We start from the raw sequence: 19,619 nt of genomic DNA, 5'->3' as shown, positions 1-19,619 counted from the left end.
ACTCCAATTTAACTTGTCATCCTATTGAACCCTTGCAATTTTGTAACAAATGATATTTATAAATATGAATTCTGACAAAAAACAGATTGCTGCAGAAAGCCACCCAGTCAGTCTGTGCATTTTGACACATTAACAGTAAACATTAATTTTTCTGTATTAATAATTCAGCACAAAACAGAACTAGATTTCTCTCTACATAATAGAACTTGAAGTTGAGTTCTAATTTTGACATACAATATTTATCATATACCGTGGAACTAAGCGAAATTTACACTTAATATGAAGCACAACATTCAAGCAGCACACATTTCTCAGATGAACATGGGTCAGTGGAATAGCTGTGTGGATAGCATAGTGTGCAATCAACAATCCATGCTATTGATTTCAGTTACTGTTTTATGCAATTACAACTCCTTTTAGCTCAAACTGTACAGGATGTATACATACATACAATGAAAGTTTTGAATCATCCTGTTATGTCGTAGATGTGTGTTACTATTGTAATTGTTAATGTACTGATCAGAAGGTCACCAATGTTGTTTGTGAACATACGCATAACTACCATGAGTGCTACTTACAGGCAGATTTGCCAGACTTGAATGGACTGCAGTATGGCAGTTGGAAGTAAAGCACCAATAGAGATGCAGGACAGATGTCTGTGGAACAGCAGACTGAACATCCATCATGCCATGAAGGACAATCACGACCAATGGTCAGGTCCGCATAATCATGTTAAGTTCAGAAGGCATGTCAACAAGAGAAGTTGCTCATTGTGCGCACCAGAGTCAAAGTGATGTGATGCGGACATGGAATCGGTTCCAGGTCAGAAGTAATGTTGAGGACTTACACCATACAGACAGTCCACATTACACAGCTGCACAGTGTGATTGATATCTATGTGTCTAAGGAACTATAGGCTGTGTGTTCCAGAACTGAGCTTGGCATTTGAAGTGGCTACAGTATATATCACAAAAAACTGTTAGGAAACAATTGCATGATGTGAGTCTTCATTTTTGGTGACCATGGCAAGCACCACGTCGTACACCACAATAGCGTGGACTCTGTTACAGATGGGTAAGAATGGACACCCCAAGATTGGTGTTGGGTATTGTTTACGGATGAAACTGAGATCTGTTTGTACCCCGATAATCACAGACAACATGTTTGGAGACAACCTAATAACATCAAACGTGTCCAACACTGTGTTCCACACGAGCAACAACATGGTGCTGGAGTGATGTTCTGGAGTGGCATTGCATGGGGCCACTGTACACCTCTAGTGGTTGTTGGGGGCAATCTCAATACTCTACGGTACATTTTCTTCTGCAACTGATATTTTGGCAACAATTTCATCTAGATGGAGGATAACATGCATTATCACAGTGCTGTTCTTGTGAGCATGTTCTCTCAGCATGCTAGGATCACCAGAATGGAGTGGCCAGCCTGCCTGCCCCCCCCCCCCCCCTCCCACACACACACACACACACATATATATACGAACACAATCTAACATTGTGAGATTGACTGAAACAAGTTGGTTTTGGACATTGACGAAGTCCTCGTACTCTGTGAGACTTACGCAGGATCGCCACTGAAGAGTGGAAAAATTTGGATCAGTACTGGCTTGATGATCTCATCGATGGTATGCCACAATGAATTCAAACTTGCATCTGACCAAGAGGTCATTCCACCATATGCTGACATTGATCACGACTGCAGTGAAAAATCCTCTATTGGGAACAGCCAATTTTGTCGTTACACAAATGTCTGTTTCTTTGAATTGGTATTCTGAACACATTAGAAATAAATGCCTACACATGCCTCAGGGCAAATTTTTCTTTCCTTTTGCATAAGCTTTGAAATAAAGGACTGATGCAAAACTTTTGTTGATGTGTATATGATGGCAATTTTCAAAGTGGTGTTCTGAAATAAGATACATTCTATCAAAATATTTCCTTGACTTACCTTAGAAGTCTTTTCTGAAATTATTTGTATGGTGTGTAGCCACATACAGAAGTGAAACATGGATGATAAATAAATTAGACAAGAAGAGATGAGAAGCTTTCGTAATGTGGTGCTACAGAAGAATGCTGAAGATTAGATGGGTAGGTCATGTAGCTAATGAGGAGATACTGAATAGAACTGGGGAGAAGAGGAATTTCTGGCACAACTCGACTAGAAGAAGTGATCAGTTGGTATGACATGTTCTGAGGCATCAAGGAATCACCAATTTAGTATTGGAAGGCAGTGTGGAGGGTAAAAATCGTACTTGGAGATGAAGAAGCTTGCACAGGATAGAGTAGCATGGAGAGCTTCATCAAACGTTTCTGGACTGAAGACCACAAATACAACATCTTAGAAGTTTTCTGTCACTTATGAGGTCACTTGGATTTAACAGAAATTCTGTTTTCTTTCACTTTTCCTCTCTTTCATCTTTCTATTTCTACAGCTACTGGTGTGACTGTGTTTCTTTTCTGTTACCACCTTTTTCCCCCTTTGTATTTTTTTTATTTTATGTTTTCTTCTTCCAGTTTTTTTCCTTGGCTCTCATATTTGATCTATTAGTTATTAGCAAAATCATTATTGTTAATCAGGAATCTTAAACTTGAATGCTCCCAACTATAAACCTTAGTATTACAAACATGATCAAGAGTATATGAATGATGTACTCCTCCATTCCATGATTTAAAAGTTATCAAACAATTTCCAAATGGTTCCCAATACCTTTTGATGACTACTTGGCATTCACAGTTCAAGTCATCCACTTGTATCTCATAACTACTTTCAGTGTGTAGCATTTAGTTTTTGTTTATTCCACAAACCCAAAAATTTCTAAGATGTATGTTGTGGCAACTTAAGTTTAGTGCAATGACCAGTCCATCATTTGGATAATGTTAAATTAACTGATATGTCATCTCAAAGCTGTATGAGCTTTGGGCATGACACAATATGAGAACATGTTCAGTCTTGTGACTGGACTACTTATAATGGACTTCGTATTGCCACTACCCGTTACCTACTCAAATACTTACTGACACCACTGCAACACACAGCACTGTAAGAGCACTAGTATCCATTTTGTATCACAATAGTTGCTGAGAACATCAAGCAAGCCATAACGGTTTTGTTATATTATACAAAACAAATGGATAATGGACACTATAACTGGTAAACTTCTCTTGAGAGCAGGTCTGGTAGTCTGAAACAGTAGGAGCAGGAAAAATTTGAGCTGTTAACATTTTCTATCCAGTCATCAACAACTTCTTCTCAGAAAAGATAGTTCACTACCAACAGACAAGGTAGATATGCAGCACAAGTCACAAAGAATAAGTATAGTGGCTGCAGAATGTGAGGGAGGTGGGGAACAATAATCTCCCACACACACTGTTTCTCTCCCGTTGTTGTCTATGTACTGGTTGGAGATTACATCCTCTAATCTAGGTGCTCCCCTCGATTAGAACTCTAAAGCAAGTATATAGAATACACATAGAATAAATTACATGCTGAACAAAAATAGCATCTTTAAGTTGAAAATCTCACGGTTTGATCCAAATTTAAGCATGATCATTGTACAAGGGCAGTTTGAAAAGTTCTCAGAATCACCACGATAGGTCAGCGCTGGTGCAACGCATTCCTCACATGATATTCACTGGACTGTTGCCTGTAAACACGTGCCACATCGGTGCTATTAGAAGAGAGCTGTGGCAGTGACATGGCTCTGTTGTTGTTCCCGTATAGTGATTTGAAAAGATGGAAAAAAATCGAGATTCCAGCAGTGATTAAGTACTTCATAAAGAAAGGTACGAAAACAAAGAACATTCATGCCAATTTCCAGAATACACTGTCGGACTCTGCTCCTTCATATTCAACTGTTGCCAAGTGGACAGATGAATTTAAATTTGGTCGGGAGAGCTTAGATGATGATTCGCGCAATGGTCGGTCTAGATGTGTCACTACTCCAGAAATCATTGCAGAAGTGCACACAATGCTCGTAGAGGATTACTGATTGAAAGTGCATGAAATTGCTCACACTTGCCAGATGTCATCTGAAAGGGTGTATCACATTTTAACTGAAGAATTAGAAATGAAAAAATTATCTGCAAGATGGGTGCCGCAACTCTTGACATGCGCCCGCACGAATGTGCTGTTGCCATGGCAAGATTACATGAACTAAGGTATGAGTTGTTGCCACACCCACCTTATTCACCAGATATGGCTCTGTCAGACTTCCATCTCTTCCCAAAACTAAAAATTTTTCTTGGTGGATGAAGATTCTCTTCAAACGAAGAATTGATAGCCGGAGTTGACAACTATCTTGCAGGCCCGGAGAAAACTCGTTTTTGAGATGGGATCAAAGCACTGGAACAGCTTTGAACCAAGTGCATTAATCAACAAGGACACTACATTGAAAAATAAAAAAAAGTTTCAGTGATGTAAGTACTTTTTTTGTATTCCGTTCCGAGAACTTTTCAAACCACCTTTTGTATCAACAATCTGACAATACTGATGAAATTAATGTTCTTTTTTATTATTTTGAGAAATTTACTTACTTGACTGAATGTTTCACATACTTTTCTTTACTTTTAATAAGCAGTTAATGTAATGCTTGAATGGTGCCGACTCTCCTATGTGACGTAGTTCCTCCATTGGCACATTCTGTCGTAAATACTCGAGTCTTAAATTTGAGAAGCATGAAAATTAAGGCACATATTAGAATCACAACAATTAAAAAAGTTAGGTCAGAAAATGACCTTACAATAAACTATCTGATAAACAGAAACATAAATTACAAATATATAACGTGTCTATGACCTTTATCTCTGCCACATGAAAATAACAATCAAACAATGGAAAATATGGGACACAATAACAAAAATATGAAAGGGTAGATTTCTACTCACCATGCACAGGAGATGCTGAGTGGCAGAGTGTCACAAAGGAAAATACTGCTACATGTTATTCAGCTACTGGACTAAGTACTTCATCAGGGATTTTTCATTGTGCCCGTCTACCACTCCATGCCTCCACTATGTAGTGAGTAGCACTATTCTTTCATTATTTCTGTATTTTGTAAGAAATACGATGTTGACCGTGTTAATTTTACTTTCTCTACACTATGAACCTCTAAATCAAATGTAGAACACTTTATTTTCAATACTTCAACACTATTTGTTTTCAGATTGGATTTAATTATGAAATTACAGTTATAATTTGCTATGGGCAAATTTTAGGTAGAACACAAACAATGGGATGATTAAAAGACAGATCACCATATATCTGAGCAATGGATGGCAACACAGGGCCTACATAACTCCCTTTTCCACCAGTTCTACTGCTAAAATAGCATAGTTTGATTAAGAAGTACTATTTTTTTTGTTTTCACAGAGTTCAGTGTAAGCTGTTGTTCAATTTATTCTCCTTCTATACCTCAGTAATAATACACGTTTTTACATTCAAGTAACTTACAATTGATTATAAGTCGATTTTTGAGGTACCTGATGGAGAGATTATCTGGTTTTGAAATTCACTGTACATGAATTGTATCTCTAAATAAAAAGTGCGGTACAGCTATATGAAGAAACTGACAGTTACCTGAATAAACTCTTTCAGCTGTTGTGCTCTGGGGTCTTCATACATTAATTAATGTCATATTGTGCAAACTTGACAAATAACTACGTATTTAGTTAGTTGGTTGTTGTTAACACTACACGCAGTTGTACTTTGTTTTCTTTGACAACCTAAAATATTAAACTTGTCTGCATTTTATTTTGAAGAACAAAAGCATCACAAGGGTAAGTATGACGGCTGCATTAGCACCACAACCTGAACTCTTGAACACAGAAAGCCCTATATGACCATTCCTTAAGCAAACTAACAAAGATTTCTTTCCTTAGTCCATCAGTCATATGTAGCAAAATTTTCTACACAACATGATCATAAATATAATGCTTTTCTTAACACATTTCTCATGCTCTTTGAGAGTTGCTTTCCATTAGAATGTTCAAAATGGGGTACAAGCAGAAGTAGGCAGCCTGGGTGGCTGACTAATGGGATAAGAATATCGTGTAGAACAAAGCAGGAATTACATCAAAATGTTAGAAGTAGTCACAAGCAAGCTACAGTAGCCCATTACAAACAGTATTGTAGGGTGCTTAACAATGTTATTCGGAAGACAAAGAAATGTGACATGCAAATAGCAGAGCTAATTCACATGATAAAATTAAAACCATATGGTCAGTTGTGAAGGAAGTGTCTGGTCAGCAGCACAAGGTCGACAATATAAAGTCAGTTCGTAGTAAAAATATTTCTGTTACTGATAAATCAGATATATGTAAAGTATTTAACAATCATTTTCTGAGTATTGCTGGTGAATTAAATAATTTAGTTTCTACAGGGAATCATATACCTTTCTTGGCAAATGACTTTCTGTCTGAAATACTCGTTTGTCATACAGACAAGGGGGATATTGAGTCAGTAATTAAATCACTGAAGACTAAAGCTCTCATGGTTATGATGGAGTGCCTAGCAGAATATTAAAGTACTGTGCTGCACACGTAAGCCCTGTATTTAGCCATATTTGTAATTTTCCCTTTAGGAATGGTCAGTTTCCTGAACGATTTAAGTACTCAGTAGTAAAGCTGCCATATAAAAAGGGAGAAAAGGATAATGTAGGCAATATTAGACCTATTTCTATGCCATCAGTGTTTGCTAAAGTTATTGAAAAGGTTGTGTATGTAAGGATAATTGATCATTTTATATCACATGATTTGCTATCAAATATACAGTTCGACTATGGAAGTCATTTAACATCTGAAAATGCTATATTCTCTTTTCTATGTGAGGTACTGGATGGATTAAACAAAAGGTTTTGAATGATAGTTAAATCAAAAAATATGCCTAAGGCGTCTGATTGTGTTGATCACAAAATATTGCTCCAGAAGTTGGACCATTATGGAATATGGGGAGTAGCTCACAATTGGTTCTCCTCTTACTTTGGCACCAGACAGCAAAAGGCCATTATTCACAATGTTGAGAAGGGCTGAGATGTGGGGTGTGAGTGGGGTACGGCCAAGTGGGGGTGCCCCAGGGATCAATGTTGAGGTCACTCCTGTTCCTTATTTGTATAAATGATATACCCTCTAGTACTACAGGTGATTCTAAAAGATTTCTGTTTGCTGATGACACTAGCTTGATAGTAAATGATGTTGTGAGCAACATTGGCTCAGTTTCAAATAGTGCAGTTCATGACCTAAGTTCATGGCTTGTAGAAAATAAACTAATACTAAATCACAGGAAGACTCAGTTTTTACAGTTTCTAACACACAATTCAACAAAACCTGACTTTTTAATTTCACAGAATGGGCATATGGTTAGTGAAACTGAACAGTTCAAATTTCTAGGTATTCAGATAGATACTAAACTGTCGTGGAAAGCCCACATTCAGTATCTTGTTCAAAGACTTATTGCTGCAATTTTTACTATTCGAACAGTATCAGAAATGAGTGATTGTTCGACATAAAAATTAGTCTACTTTGCTTATTTTCATTCACTTATGTCATATGGTATTATATTTTGGGTAACTCTTGCCATTCTATAAGGATATTTTTGGCTCAGAAATGGGTGGTTCGGACAATAAGTGGCGTAAGTTCACAAACTTCTTGTCGACTCCTGTTCACGAGTCTGGGTATTTTGACATTGGTCTCTCAATATATATATTCCTTATTGTCATTTCTTGTTCACAATATTAGCTTATTCCCAAGAATAAGCAGCTTTCACTCAGTTAATACTAGGCAGAAATCAAACCTGAGTTTGGGTTGAACTTCCTTAACTCTTGTGCAGGAAGGTGTGCAGTATACTGCTGCATCCAATTTCAACTAGCTACCACTGGAATTCAAAAATCGTAGCAGTAATCCATGAGCTTTCAAATCGAAAACTGAAGAGTTTCCGCATGGGTCGCTCCTTCTATTCTGTTGAGGAGTTCCTTGAAAATTAAGCTGATTCTTTTTGTATTGTTGTTTGCGTTTACTTAAACTTATGGATTAACTTTTTTGGGTCCATAAACATTTTATTTTTATCTGTTATTACTTTTATGTTGTAATTTCATGTACTGACACATTCCATGACCTTGGAGATTTGTTCCTCAATTTGGTGCTACGAAACTTGACATGTAAATAAAAAAATATCGAACATTTTATCGGAATTCAGAGTTTGCAAGGAATATTATTCCTGTTTATACACACAGTGTGTTTTGAAAACAGTTTCCACATCCTTGAGATAGTACCGGTCAAGACTAGAAAAACATTTCCTATGAATGTATGCCCAGAAATAAATACCTGTTGACATTTGGGGCATTCGTTTCACGATAGCATACCTGTTGACACTACAGGATGTGTTCAACGTGGTTAGAACTCAGTCTTACACATCCTTCATCCCTTGTGCTAAAAACATCAAAAAACTCAAGTGGACACACATGAGTGCCCTCTGATTTGGTCACATGCATGGCATGTGTGCACTTTGCAGGTGAGTGTGGAGTACAATACCTTTAAATGCCTGCACAGCTGTAAAGCTAAATGATTAATCCTACAGCCACGGGAGATTTCCCAATTTTTCTGTATATAAGTGTAGACAAATTTTAATTGATAATTAAACTGGTGTATCAAAGGAATGTAACAAGAAAACCAACAACTGAACTTAGAAGTGATTTTTAATTGATGGGCAATGTACATAATGTGGGAAATGCAAAAACTGTGTTCAACATTACAAACACAGGAGAAACTTATTGACAGTTTTTCTGAGATACCAATCTTGAAACAGGGTTCTATACACATGTGCACAAAAATGTTACAGAACTGCTGGCACAAGCAGGTACATGCGAAGTGTGGCCGATACTTGAGAAAGTATAAAACACAGCTCCCGATGTTCTTGAGCAACAGAAAAGGATGTAATGGTAAAATATGAATTTCAATGCTCCAGGGCTACAGAAGAAAATTTGATGGGAAAATAACAACTTTTGATGTACAAACAGCCCAGAAATTACATCCGACATAATAACAATGTGCCACAGAAATCATACAGAAAGAGCTGAATGCAAACATGTGTTGCTTGTGGTTAAGGGGTAAAGGTCTAGTGAACATGGTGGTCATGCTACTAGACTTTCTCAATCAATCTACCTTTCATTAAATATTTTTATAGGTACTGTCATAACTGTCATAGGAAATCGTGTGGCATGGAGTCGTGTACAAAAAACCACATCTGTCTGTTGTGAGTCGCCGACCATTTAAAGCGCCGCCGCGCAATTACGCGCGTCCTCTACATGCGGCGCTGTCTGCCAGCCATGCAGCAGCTGCGCCACCTAAGCGGCCACCCGAGCAGCGGCCGCTAGACTGGGACTCAGTGCTCATTCGAATGCTAACGTGTACACATGTCTTGCTTGTCAACTTACTCTGTGACTTATATGTGTTGTGTTGTTCTGAAATATATGTGTTAAGCTTGACACTATACCAATTGGCGACGAGGTAGTGGATATTTCCTTTTCACCGTTGACCCACAGATTTCCATGGCTACTGTCAAGCAACTATTGCAAAATCTCCTTGAACAGCAAACGCTTCTAACAGCGGCGATTCGTGATTTCGTCGCAGCGTCAAATGCGGGGTGTTTCTCGTCATTGGCTATACCTCCTTTTCCTCCTTACGATGAGACGGCGGAAGACTGGTCTGATTATGAAAAACCGTCTTCGACAGCACTTCTTGGCATTTCATGTCACGGACGAACAGCCATGTAAGTCTCTGTTCCTTTCCTGGATTTCACCTCAAATGTATCGGTTGTTGTCGCAATTGGCTCCTTTGAAGGATCCTGCGTCTTTGTCCTTTGCTGAAATGTGCTCACTTCAGTCTGTCTATTTTCAAAAGCAAACGCATGTGGTAGCCTCTCCTGTTGCCTTTTGTCGTTGTCAAAAACAGCCACATCAATCCTATCGCACTTGGGCTGCTGAACTTCACGGCCTCAGTCGAAAGTGTCAATTTGTTACTGACGTTCACAAAGAATCCTATGCAGATTCCATGGTACGGGATGCTATTATCCGGTCGGCACCCGAGAAAAAAGTTCAGCAACGTGCCCTTCAGTTGGCAAATCCGACTCTAGATGAAGTTCTCTCCATTGCGCAGTCTTTTGAAATTTCTCGCGCCACTGGGGCGCAAATAGAGGCGTGGGGTGATGTCGGGGAAATACAATCTCTGTGCGCTGTTAACGACGCACGCAGCGCGTCCCCGCCGGCCGACGTGGTCGCAGTGTGCTCCCACGCGAAGCCTCAGCCTAACCGTAAACAACCCACTAAGAAACTGCAGCAAAACCCCCGGCAACATCCTTCATGTCCACAGTGTTTTACGAAACATTCACACGAGGATTTTCCCCAAGGTTGGGCTGTGTGTCACAATTGCAAAAAGAAAGGTCATGTGTCTTTAGTTTGCAAATCCGACCGCATACATGGTGTTCATGAACATGACGCTGATTCTGATTCTGTGTTGTCTGTCAATTGCACTTCTACCCTTTCAGGGAAGTTACTCCTCACTGTACAAATCATTGGTCGAGATGTTCGCATGCAGGTGGATACCGGTTCTGCTGCCACTATAATTAATTCTCAGACGTATCTTCAGTTGGGTTCTCCACTCCTGTCACCTGTCACTCGGCAATTACGGACGTACAATAAACAGAAGATTTCTCTCTTGGGACAGTTTAATGCTGAGGTATCTTACAAATCCGTCGTTCGCACTGTCCCCATATTTGTGGTCGACCAGAGTAATGCAGAGAATCTTTTTGGTTTCGATGCCTTTCACGTTTTTGGGTTATCCATAGATGACTCTGTCAATATTGTCTCTGATGCTATTCCTTATGCTCAACTGGATTCCTTGTCGACGACATTTTCGTCCCTTTTTTCTCCTGGGTTAAGCCGTGCAAACGACTTTGAAGCCTAAGTTTTTTCGGGCTCGGCCCATTCCTGTGGCCCTTCGCGATCGGGTAAAACGGGAGTTGGATCGTCTCACTGCTTCAGGGGTCTTGCTTCCTTTCACTTCCAGTGAGTGGTCCTCTCTTGTCATTGTCGTTGCTAAGCCAAATGGTGATATTCATCTCTGTGGCGATTTCAAAGCCACTGTAAATGCTCAATGCCTCATCGACACTTACCCTATGCCCCGTCCTGAAGAACTGTTCACTAAACTTGCTGGAGTCCAGTATTTTTCTAAAATTGACCTGTCAGAAGCTTATCATCAACTTCCTCTCGACGCTGCTTCCCGGCAGTTTCTGGTCCTTAACACGCCTTTTGGCCTCTATCAATACCAACACTTGCCATTCGGGGTTGCTAGCGCCCCTGCTCTCTTTCAGCGATTCTTGGAACAATTATTGCTCCCTGTCCCTGGGTGTATCAATTACATGGACGACATTGTCACTGGCTCCACCACTGAAGAACATCTTCAAAATCTCTGCACACTTTTTCATGTCTTACAGACTGTCGGTCTTAAGTGTAATCTTCAGAAATCACAATTTTTTCAGGCATCTATCATGTACTTGGGGTTTCAACTCTCTCGGGATGGTATTCGTCCGCTTCAGCAAACTGTTGCTGCGATCGATGCCCTTCCTTGCCCTACATCTGTTAAGGAACTGCAGGCCTTCTTGGGGAAAATAGCATACTATCACAAGTTTTTACCGTCTGCGGCTTCAGTGGCTCAGCTGTTGCATCGCCTGTTGCATAAAAACGTGCCTTTTCACTGGTCCGTGTCATGTGAAGCGGCTTTCCAGAAGTTGAAGACTATGCTGAAACAGGCCCCGTGCCTGGCTACTTATCGACCTGGCCAACATCTTGTTCTTGCCACAGACGCCTCTCAATACGGGGTCGGTGCAGTCCTTGCGCACCGTTTTTCTGACGGTTCGGCACAATCCATTGCTTATGCCTCCAAAACACTCACGGATGCCCAACAAAAGTATTCTCAAATTGAAAAAGAAGCTTTGGCCATTATTTATGCACTTCATAAGTTTGGTGTTTTTCTCTATGGCTCAAAATTTCATCTTGTTACGGATCACAAACCACTTGTTTCCTTGTTTCATCCATCAACGTCACTTCCCGACAAGGCTGCACACCGCCTCCAGCGTTGGGCTCTTTACTTGTCTCGTTTCAATTATGAGATTCATTTCTGGCCAACGGCTCAACATGCAAATTCTGATGCTCTGTCTCGCCTTCCCATGGGTCCTGATCAGGCATTCGATAGGGACGAACTTTTGTGTTTCCCCCTGGATGCTACCAAGCAGTGGGTTGTGGACGGGTTCCCCATCACTGGGGACAGGCTGGCGGCTGCTACGGGTTCTGACCCTACCCTCTCCCGGGTTTTACGCTGTATTCAGAAGGGTTGGCCAGATCGCCCGTCCGCTAAGACTTCTGATCCGTTGCGGAACTACTAAGCTTTGCGCTACCGCGTCACGGCTAGGGATGTTGTTACCCTCCTCTCCACTGACAATGCTTCGCCACATGTTGTGGTACCTGTGTCTTTGCGTGCTTCGGTCTTGCGCATCCTTTACCAAGGCCACTGGGGTGTGTCTCGCACAAAATCTCTGGCACGCCGTCATGTGTACTGGCCTGGCATCGACTCTGAAATAGCACACATGGTCGCTGCCTGCGGCCCTTGTGCGTCACAGGCCGCTGCCCCGAAGTCTTCTTTGTCACCGTGGCTTTCGCCTGAGAAGCCCTGGGAGCGCATTCCTGCTGCCTTCGTGGGACCCTTTTTAGGTACTTTTTGGCTCCTTGTAATTGACGCCTACTCTAACTTTCCTTTCATTGTCCGTTGCATGTCGCCTACCACCGTGGCAACCACCAGTGCTCTCGCCCGCATTTTTTCTTTGGAAGGCCTCCTCTCTACTCTTGTTACTGATAATAGTCTGCAATCTGCCTCTTCCGAATTTGCAGATTTTTGTACTCGTCACGGCGTTATGCATGTCACGGCCCCACCGTTCCATCCACAATCAAACGGTGAGGCTGAACGACTGGTCCGCACATTTAAAGCTCAGATGCGGAAACTTTTGACTTCTTCTGCTGCTGATGATGCGCTTCTCCAGTTCCTGGCGTCTTACCGTTTCACCCCCATGGGCGACCACAGCCCGGCTGAGCTCTTACATGGCCGACAGCCCCGCACACTATCTTCTGCAGCCTTCCACCTCACGGCCGCGGGTGCCTTCACTTGGCCGGTTCACCGCCGACAACCTCGTCTGGATACGGGGATATGGCAGGTGGCCAAAATGGAGCCCGGGCCGCATCTTACGACACCGTGGCCAACGCCTGTATGAAATCCAGACGGACACAGGCGTTGCAGTGCGTCATTTGGACCAGCTTCGGCCTCGTGAGCCAGCAACGCCTGTTCTGAATGCCGCTACACCACCTACGGCTCTACCTGACACTCGGGATCTTGGCCTCTCTCAATACTCACAACGCAGCCCTCTCACCGTCATCGCGATGCCAGCACAAGAACGGACGCCACCAGGAGACGTGCCCATGCAGGAACCGGATGACCATCCTCTGTCAGAGCCAATCTACTCGCCTCCTCCTCCAACGGATGCCGACACATCGACCACGTCTCCTGTTATATCGACTGGAGTTGCCGCAACGGGCAGATTGGTGCATGGGGCCCCAGCAGATTCGGCCCCTACGTCTCCTATCATCTCGACCCGTTATCATCGGGGACACTTCCGTCCGTACGGGAAGCCTCCTCCTCGAGACTTTACGGTGAGTCAAACAATGCCTATGGATGTTAGCCATCTCCAGGACACCTCCATCAGGACCAGTGCAACAATTTCAAAGGGAGGAAAAGTGTTGTGACTCGCTGATGATTCAAAGCACCGCCGCACAATTATGCGCGTCCTCTACGTGCGGCGCTGTCTGCCAGCCATGCAGCAGCTGCACCACCGAGACTTTACGGTGAGTCAAACAATGCCTATGGATGTTAGCCATCTCCAGGACACCTCCATCAGGACCAGTGCAACAATTTCAAAGGGAGGAAAAGTGTTGTGACTCGCCGATGATTCAAAGCACCGCCGCGCAATTACGCGCGTCCTCTACATGCGGCGCTGTCTGCCAGCCATGCAGCACCTGCACCACCTACACGGCCAGCCGAGCAGCGGCCGCTAGACTGGGACTCAGTGCTCATTCGAATGCTAACGTGTACACATGTCTTGCTTGTCAACTTACTCTATGACTTATATGTGTTGTGTCATTCTGAAATATATTTGTTAAACTTGACGTTATAACACTGCCCCCCCCCCCCTTGCAAGGATAACTTTCTCCAACAGCACAGGCAATATGTTGCACAGAAATTAGTAATAATCTCATGTGTTAGTTTGTCAAGTCAAGTGCATGGCTCTATGAATCTGTCACCCACAATTACTTTCCAAATATTAATACTAAAATTAACATGATGCCTTGCTTCCATGATGCTGATGACAAGTACCTGCACACATGTGCTTATTGTCGTAATTTATTATTTCACGCAGTGTGAATTCAGCCTCACCCAGAAATAAAATGCAAGCTGTGAGCTGCAAATCTTCAGTACTGTATCTTTGAATATACTGGCAAAACTGTGACCTGGCATGGCAGTCTTGTGGCCTGAGAGCTGGCCCACACTGTAAGTGATACGGATGAAGTAACTGCTTGTGTGATAGCGTTGTGTGTTCGTTTAGTTACTCCAGTTCTTCACAGCCACAATAATCACCCCTCCAGAACCAGGCTTGTGAACTATGTGAGATCTAGAGACCTACGTGTCCTTTTTGCAATTAACGTATGGCGATTGCGATGGTAATGGTTCTAGGGTGCTCAACAGCAGGGTCATCTTCATGCTTGCTGAATATTTATGTGAGAGTTTGTGGACCATGCAAAAAATTCTTTCTATATAAGAAACTTTAATGTGAAAGCGCACCACTGTCTAAGGTTAAAAATTATTTTTCATGAGTGTGCCTACAATGTATCACAGATTTTTTCAGATAATTTAAATTATAATTTAAAACAATAAGTTTCCTGCTCTGTTTCATGCCTGGTCGCCCAAGACTCCTCTCAAGCAACCGTTCTGATGGCAATACCAGTGCGGATGCCGGATCAACACACAATGCTGCGATGCAGTACTCTCACCCTTATATCATCCTCCACACTGTAATGGAACTGACAAATAGACATCAATGTATTTTATTATACACTAAAGTCGTGTTAAGATAATAGTAAGTTAGGTGTTACGATCAATAATCGATATTGGAATTGTATGTTCTTTGTAGCTTATGACTGTGATCTTTGGTCTACAACAGGTTTTCGGCCACTTGAGTGTTGGTCGCGGTTGAGTGTAGTTGTGTATCTAGTTTTGACAATAAAAGTGTGTTTTTGATACAAAGAAACCGTGGAATACTGCGTCATGATTTCGATAGTCCAGTGATAATTAAAAAACCCGCACCTTTTCTTGGACCCAGAGCAGCAAAGGAATCATCGCCTAGACAACGAGAAGCCACATGGACAACACAGACTCAGCAGCATCAACGAAGGAGACATCATGGCCAACTCTACTAAAGTACTATACAGCCATTAGCCACACCGTAACGGTGCCCTTATGGAGATAACTTTTCCTGCACAGTAGAGTGGGTTCGTGACAACTGGGGACTCTTTGCCAGGATTAAGACATTTATATGTACTGGATTGACGAAATCTGTTTTGCAGAAGTCTAATGACCATGTGGTACAAAGAAGTGCTATACATGGAAGTAAAGGGAGACGAAACGAAACAGTAAAGTGGACTAACCACACGAGTGAGGACCCAGACTGAAAAGATAAGTACATTTGATTAGTGCTGTTTATTCCTTTTATTATTTTGTGTGTGAAATTTCACGAAAATGACCATTGTGAAAGTGGAAAGTGGTGTTGAATCCGAGCAGGATTGTGAAAATTTGTTAGTCTTTGGGGACGTAGACATGCCGATAAAAACGGAAGATGAGTCAGTCAAAGAAGTGGATCAAAGTCTTAATTCATCAGAACGTGAGACGTCGGACATTAAATCACTGTTACAAATGATGGAACAATCGTTAGCTTTAAATCAAACAGTTGCAGCCCGCTTACAAGCTAATGAAGATCAATTGCAAAACATGAATCGGACGGTCGTGGACAGTTTTCGGGTTATAAATCAGAAAGTGTCGCGTCTAGAAGGAGCTATGAACAAAAAAATTGATAATGTCTTACTTTGGGGTAATAAACTTCGCAACGACATATCAAAGATAGACAAGAAACTTAACAAGGCAGAAACAAAGATTTTGGCGGTAGAATCTAAAGCGGGAGAAGTAAAATCTAGTCTGAGTAACAAAATTCAGTCCGTAAAAAATGAACTGGTCACAGACAGAGAGAAAAATGCAAAGTGTTTTGTTAATGTTAATAGTCAAATAGATACAGTTTGTGTAAATGTAAAAGCTATGGCAGTAGATCTCGAAAGTAGAGTAGATTCGAAACTAAATGTTGTGAATGATAAAGTGGAAACAAGTCAGTAACACTCCACGAGATTGAAACTAAGACAGACGTTAGTGAATTAAAAATACAGTATCAGAGTTAAACCAGAAGTTTGAAATATTTAGCAATGATGTAGCTAGCAAAAATTTTTCTATGAACACATGTACCTTATTATCCAATATTCCAGTTAAAAACTTTTCTAATGAGTGTAGTTTGCATCCTGTTGACTTTCTGCAGAGTTGTAGAGACAATTTTTTTGCCCAATATGAGTGAAAGTTTCAAAATTAGGTTTGTTAAAAAATTATTGGAGGGGGAATCTTTGTCATGGGCCAATCAAAATTTTTCTATGGACATGTCTTATGCAGACTTTGAAATTGAGTTCTTAAAACGGTTCTGGTCTGAAACTGAACAAGCCAGGATAAAGAGCGAGTTCCTGAATGGACCAAATTATAAAGAAACACAGGGGACTATGAAACAGTTTTGTAAGGATCTACTGAAGAAACTTGTACATTTGAGTAAACCCTCTGATGAGCTCACACACATAGATGCTTTAAAGAGAAGGTTGCCAACAGATGTGCAATGGGACCTAGTGTATGGACCAGATGACAACATTGAACAATTCCTAAACTATGTGGACAAACTTGACAGGATTATAGTCGAAGTGGAGAAACCAAAAAACTATTTCAACCACGCACTAACGCGAATTCTTTACAGACGAATGGAAAAACTGGTAGAAGCCGACCTCGGGGAAGATCAGTTTGGATTCCGTAGAAATGTTGGAACACGTGAGGCAATACTGACCTTACGACTTATCTTAGAAGAAAGATTAAGAAAAGGCAAACCTACGTTTCTAGCATTTGTAGACTTAGAGAAAGCTTTTGACAATGTTAACTGGAATACTCTCTTTCAAATTCTGAAGGTGGCAGGGGTAAAATACAGGGAGCGAAAGGCTATTTACAGTTTGTACAGAAACCAGATGGCAGTTATAAGAGTCGAGGGGCATGAAAGGGAAGCAGTGGTTGGGAAAGGAGTGAGACAGGGTTGTAGCCTCTCCCCGATGTTATTCAATCTGTATATTGAGCAAGCAGTAAAGGAAACAAAAGAAAAATTCGGAGTAGGTATTAAAATCCATGGAGAAGAAGTAAAAACTTTGAGGTTCGCCGATGACATTGTAATTCTGTCAGAGACAGCAAAGGACTTGGAAGAGCAGTTGAACGGAATGGACAGTGTCTTGAAAGGAGGATATAAGATGAACATCAACAAAAGCAAAACGAGGATAATGGAATGTAGTCAAATTAAGTCGGGTGATGCTGAGGGAATTAGATTAGGAAATGAGACACTTAAAGTAGTAAAGGAGTTTTGCTATTTAGGGAGTAAAATAACTGATGATGGTCGAAGTAGAGAGGATATAAAATGTAGACTGGCAATGGCAAGGAAAGCGTTTCTCAAGAAGAGGAATTTGTTAACATCGAGTATAGATTTAAGTGTCAGGAAGTCATTTCTGAAAGTATTTGTATGGAGTGTAGCCATGTATGGAAGTGAAACATGGACGATAACTAGTTTGGACAAGAAGAGAATAGAAGCTTTTGAAATGTGGTGCTACAGAAGAATGCTGAAGATAAAGTGGGTAGATCACGTAACTAATGAGGAGGTATTGAATAGGATTGGGGAGAAGAGAAGTTTGTGGCACAACTTGACTAGAAGAAGGGATCGGTTGGTAGGACATGTTTTGAGGCATCAAGGGATCACAAATTTAGCATTGGAGGGCAGTGTGGAGGGTAAAAATCGTAGAGGGAGACCAAGAGATGAATACACTAAGCAGATTCAGAAGGATGTAGGTTGCAGTAGATACTGGGAGGTGAAGAAGCTTGCACAGGATAGAGTAGCATGGAGAGCTGCATCAAACCAGTCTCAGGACTGAAGACCACAACAACAACAACATGGTGTTAATGCCAGGGTCACAACCAATAGGCTCTGTAATCTAACATCTTATGAAGGAACCTGGGCAGTTGATAAAGATTCCCTGAACAGTAAAACTGACAGTGCAAGTAGGCTACCATTTGCAATGAACAAAGGTGAATTATTTCTTTATAATATGTGGCTAAATAGTGATGCAATTAAAAATGATAGCAATTTTACAAAAATGATTCTTAATATGCCTCAAATTTTATATCCTGATTGGTGGCAAAACACTAAACATGTTATTGTTGAACAACTGGAGGATAAATACCTTGGTGGTGAACAATGTTATATGGGTGAAAATATTTGGATTAATGAAATTATCAATGCAAGTGACAGTGCTAATGATGTGTGTGTTAATGTAATGACCGTAGATAATAAAGTTGACAGTAATATAGGTACCTGTAAGTCAGAAAGTCACTGTTTCAGTGAAATTCAAAATGATTTATTGTATGAATATGTTCAGCCTGAAAAAGGTGATGACATAGGTAGTCCGTTCATTAGAGCAAAAGTTGGTACCTGGGAAGGCAAGTGCCTTATAGATACAGGGAGTCAGGTGTCAGGAATATCTGAAATTCTAAGCAAAAAGCTGAAGTGCGAGAAAGATTACATTGAAATGCCAGTCATTGGGGTGAAAATAAGAGGGGCTACAGGAAAACATAGTAAAATTGTGAAAAGACAAACTTTGCTATCTTTTACAATTGAGGGAGTCACATTTACACAATGGATGCCTAATTATACCAGGCCTCAGTGAGGACTGTATTCTCGGGATGTCATGGATTTAGAGTGTAGATGCAAGATTTGACTGGGGAGGACAAAAACTTATCATAACAACACCAAATGAGGGGTGTATCTCCACCAAGTTTGTCAGATCAAATACAGTTTTGTGTAATGATAAATTTAACACTATAAATCTTGTAAAAGGAGAAGAGATACGTTGACAAACACATTACAGAGCTAGATTTAAGTGAAGTAGATTTCAACACTCTGGTAAACACTAAGATTTCAGAAGCTAGCGGTCTAAATGATGAGCAAAAACAGGAACTAGAGTCTTTGTTATGGGAATACAGTGATGTCTTTAGCAACATTCCAGGGAAAGTTAGGGGTTACGAATGTACTTTGCCAGTAAGACCACATGACCCATTTTTCATAAA

The sequence above is a fragment of the Schistocerca cancellata genome, chromosome 7, assembly GCF_023864275.1.
Source record: "Schistocerca cancellata isolate TAMUIC-IGC-003103 chromosome 7, iqSchCanc2.1, whole genome shotgun sequence".
Classification (NCBI taxonomy): domain Eukaryota; kingdom Metazoa; phylum Arthropoda; class Insecta; order Orthoptera; family Acrididae; genus Schistocerca; species Schistocerca cancellata.
This window is presented reverse-complemented; position numbering follows the sequence as displayed.